This window comes from Chaetura pelagica, unplaced genomic scaffold (genome assembly GCF_000747805.2).
Source record: "Chaetura pelagica isolate M959 unplaced genomic scaffold, ChaPel_1.0 scaffold275, whole genome shotgun sequence".
Taxonomy (NCBI): Eukaryota; Metazoa; Chordata; class Aves; order Apodiformes; family Apodidae; genus Chaetura; species Chaetura pelagica.
This window is the reverse complement of record NW_009953486.1, coordinates 3,398,577-3,403,859: the sequence shown is the minus strand read 5'-3', so window position 1 is coordinate 3,403,859 and position 5,283 is coordinate 3,398,577.

The window sequence follows — 5,283 nt, the reverse complement described above, 5'->3', positions numbered from 1 at the left end:
ACCGGGGCAGCGAGACCGCGGGAGGGACAGGGAAAGGGAAGGGGAAAGGGAAGGGGGAAGGGGAAAGGGAAAAGGCAGCCACCCCCTGCCGCGTGGTTTCACTGCTGTGCAACAGCCACGTTGTCACAACGCTGCGCCTGCTCACACGGGGACTCCACTGTTCTTTTACATTACAAATCGCCTTTATTGATAACCAGTATTTAGAACGCTAATTTTAGTGCATAGACAAGAGTTACTGGGCGTAAGTTTGCTAAATCAGTATAATTCATATGCCTAATTCAGACCCATTTCACTTCCATCAGGTAGAACAGATAGAGGAACTCGGATGTGGGTCTGTTGTTGATAAGGGGCTTCTACTGACATGAGTGATCTTTATCAGAGAGGAAACTGAGGAACACGTTTAAATGAAATCCAACAGTTCCAAAGTGGGGCTTCACCTGTACTGGAGTGACACTGGTGTGTCTATCACTCATATCACAAATACAGGTGATAAAATTCAGCACGAATCTCATACGTTGCAGTTAGAGTATCAGGAAGCTGCTCCATCCATACCGAGAGTAAGTAGCAAACTCAAGAGAATAATCACTTATCACAGCAGAGAAACCTGCAGCAGTTGTCAATAGAGTAACACCACTGACTTTCTAAAGAAAAAAGAACAAACAAATCAATACTGTAAAAGGCAAAACAGCAGTACAGGAAGTATTTAAAATACCACCAGATGTCACTGTGATTCAAGCAAGTGATGTGGTAAGAGAATTGAGGTGTCTGCACGGAGCTGATGCCATGGGAGTGAGAAGTGCTGAGGGTTTTGCAGGAGACACGCTCAGCTACATGACTGCAGCATTAACTGCTGTTGGGGTGGGGGGTGGTCTGAAGAAGCACAGATCTGCAGAAGTACAGCTTTACTGAGAAACATGCTAGGGACAAGTTTCCATGAGGAACTTGGAGCAATCAAAAGCTTTCTATTAAAACAGAATTTTGAATTCTACTTTCATCATATGAAGCAAAAGTAATAAGAGCTAATTTGCATTTGATGCTTTCCCTTACCAGTCACAATGCCAGTCACACACAGGCATAGACTCTACCCACAGATTTTCAGATCTTGTAAAGAAAACAGCTTTACTCATTCTATAGCAAAAGAAAAGTGAGCCATAGAGTACAGGAGAAGTGGATCATACACTTCTCCTCCTGCACGAGGTACACTGACGTGACTTGGAGGCTCCAGGATGTTCATTTCACATTCTCTTATTTCTGTTCTGTTTGGTCTAGCAGAAGGAGGTCAATGGAAAGCAGAATTTTCATCAAGTTATGCTTTAAACAGTCTGGAATAATCAGTGAAATTATTTGGACCAGAGACATGGCAACTACAACATTTCAGAGGAAATTGAAGCTCTCTTTAGGGTAGGCTAGCACCATGTAGCACTAATATTTAACTTTACTACAGGCATTGTACTGGCCAGTATAATGAATCTTTGGCTCAGCTGCCATTCTGTGTCGAGCTGAGAAGGGTCAGAAGCATTGATGCCATGAGTTTTAATATCAAGTGTCAGCTGGAATAGCTGCAGACCTGAGATCATAAGGAGAAAGCCAAATCAGGACAAAAGTCAGTACTAACATTAGACTCACACTGACAAATGACTAATCATTTCAGACTTGGTGCACTGTGTCTTCAGCAGGCAATGCTGTAACATGAACATAACATTGCACTAACCACTGGTGATGCACTCAATCAAGTTACAGTTGACTCTTAGCCCATTACTATTAGTACAAGTGGGAATTTATTATTTTTCTTTGTAAGATAAATACAAAGAAATTATGGATTTGAAACTAAATGTAAAAATAACACTAACACCTGTAAGATAAACCAAATAGTTGGATGTTCACAGCAAATACCTGGAATACTCTTACAGAATTCCCCACACACCCCAGGCTAAAAAAAAAAAAGTACATTATTTTCAGGTGATTTGTTAAAATCAAAGATGACTCTATCCTTTGCTGGTCTTCTGGTTAGTCTGAAATGCTTAATACTCTATTTTAATGGGTATGACATTTAAGGTGGTAGTGCTAGTTCTGATTCAGATCAGTAATATAGGGAAAGGGAAAAACAATCATAAAGGTATTGTAATACTGTGCTTTGTAAAAGCACCTTCATTATGCCTCTACATGCATATATTTATAACACGTATACTTTGTAATAAAAAATGACGTTGACATTCTTAAACAACTTGGGATAATACAGGTATTTCTATGTATTTTAACTGTGATTTGCAATAATCATCTTTCTGCTGAGCAGTGATGAAATTATTAACAATTATTAAAGAGTCATTGGTAGTATATGTCTTTATTCCCTTTGCCTTCTTGTTAAATGTCTGTTTTGCTTTAGAAGAAACCTGGCAACAGCTCATTCAGATCTTGAACTGTAGCAAGAAAATGCTTGACACTGATGGAGATACATTTCATATAGAGGATAAATAAGTTGCTGTAGATGTTGCTTAACACACCCTATATAGACATATTTTCGAGAAACCTTTGAGTGAAAAGAACATGGTTTGAGAGGGGGGAAAAACTGCAGCAATGAAAACTGGAAGAACAAATGGAAGAAAGAATAACACAACTGTGAGGCTCTGAAATTAATGAGTTAAGTACAGTTCAGCACAGCTTTGGAAAGTGCTATTAGAGGAAAACCCCTTTCTCTTCTTTTCCATTAAACCATAGTAAAATCAATTGGCATTGTGCCTTTTTCCAACATTAGATCTTAATCCTGCAGGTGCTGCATTTCACAGAACCGTGAAACTACAAGAAACCCCATGGAAGAAGTGGCAGCCTGGTAATTTCTGCAGCTATGGAGACTAATCACTGTATTTTTATCAACTTCAAACCACCTAATTTTCCCGAGTATGTTGCTCTGAAAGTGACAACTGAGCACTAGGTTGCCTCAGGAGTTTTCTTAACTGTTAAGAGGAATACCATTGACAAAAACAACATAAAATTGTGACAAGCTTTTATTGCAATCTTTTGTATTACAATAGCTGTAGTTTTATTATTGGTTTTAAAACAGCTCTCCAGTAAAACAAAAAGACCTTTTGTCTAGCATGTGTGCTTTACTGATATATTGTGTATTGTACTTTATTCTGCACAAGACACGTAATCAGGAAAGACCACCTCTTTTCCTTTACCATGGGTTCCTTACATTTATTTGAAAAACATGCTTGAAAAAACCTTGTAACTGTGGACTACTAGACATTAATTTATTGTGTAACTATAATAAATACAGGTTTTAAAAAGTGCATTATATGACAATAACCCTTGTGAAGAATTCACTTTTACAAAATCCTCATTAAAAGGGAAGTGCTTAAGGGTGATTTGAACACAGTGCAAGCAGTCAAGTTGTCCTGAGAATTTATAAAGGTGGTCATAACTTTACCTTCACAATAGGTGAGCATTACCACTACTTAATGGCTTAATCCCTTTTTTGTCACCTAGAATAATTCTGATATTCTTTACTGAACAAGACAGGAAAATCTAAGTGCAAATTTCATCTTCCATGTGACAGGTGGCTGTAATGTGAGTGTTTAACAGCTTAACACAGAAATCACTTGTTACAAGGGGGGGACTGCTCAACTCACTCAGCAATGCCACACATCTGGTTTAGTAACAGCTACTGTCAACTCTTCTCCAGCAGAGCAAGACAACAAATACTTTAGTATTCAAGACTTTGCACATGCAAATACACTGAGAGGTTATGGAAGGAAGACCATATGAGCCAAACTCATACTGCTAAGATATTAATTTCTTACCTCTCTGACTCCAACATGACATTAACCTTTAAATTGACAGCCTCAGCTTTACATCATCTATCCTTGCCTGCAGTAACTCTCAAGAGTTTTTATTTACTAGCACACAAGAGAGTCTCTCCCAGAAGTTGGCAACTGCATCTTTCTGCCAGTAAGCCAAGTATTCCATCGGGCTCCAGCAACATCCATTGTAAACTAGTGTCAAATACCAGTCTAGCAAGAGAGGGATTTTTAATGGTGTGCAGAGGCAATTCAGTGATTTTGCTCATGGAAAAAATACAGTAATTTGGCGGGGAGGAACAGGGAAGGAACTATACTTTAAAAGGTGCCTTTTATTCAGCACAAGTGCTTCTGTACATGTATACTCTTTTTCTTCTTACTTCACTGGCAAGTACATAAAATACTCTTTCTGTGGATTTTACCTGGATAAACTGTATAAACTTTAATGGAATTTCTTAAGTGGGCAAGGTTCACCAAAGTAAGGGTATGCAATTCCAATTCATGCTATGAAACATTCTTCTGCAGTCACTGAAGGAATGTTTCAGCTCATCTTACTTGACATCTACAGACTCTGGCATAATTTGGCACGATCTGCACTAATGCTGCAATTTTCAGTATGGCAGAACTAGTCCCTCAGTGTTCTTTCTGCACTCAGCAGATATGACACAGTTTGTCACACCACAGGTTGTCTGCTAACTGTAGTGACATCTCCATCAACTATGTAGAGCATCAGTAGTTCAGATATGTTGTGTTCTTATTGTTGGATGTCATGTAGTCACCAGAAGCCCACCATAGGAGGCAACTTACAATTTAGATAGTGCTCTTTCTTACAGAGCTCCCATTTTTTGTGCTGTATGAGGAAGACTAGACTTTAAGTTCCCTGCATTGATTCTTCTAAGAGACAAAGAGTTGCTACCAGATTGGTAATGGTCACTCCTTTAACCCAGACACAGTAACTAACACAGGTGGATTCAAAGCAGGCAGCACTCTGTTGTTGGCAGTTGCACCTCAGCCTCACCCACTCCTTCAAAACAACTTCAACCTCACAGTGCTCCAATACAAAGTTAAAGCAAACAACAGAGTCAATTTGCAATGATTCAAATAGGATTGAGTTTTGTCAGTACTCTGCAAGTGGTGCTCAGCAGCACATAGAATCATCATTCATTACTTTGGTTCCTTTGGAACCAGGCAGCCTTTTCACTGGAAGTCCTACCTTTACTAAATGAGTATCAATCAGGTTGCCAGACACATTAATTTTCTTGAGGTTTCTGCACCTCCAGAATGACTCAGCAGACTTTTTGGACTACTATATACTTGGCTGTGGGTGGCTTACACAAATGTAAAACTGCTCTGGTTTCCCTTAGCAAAACCAAGTGCCCAGGGAAAGGACAATTCGGAACCACCACCTAGAGAAAAAGCCTACTTACACATCACCCTGAAAATATAAGAACTTCCCAAGATCTGTCTTATGCAAACTTTGGTAACATTC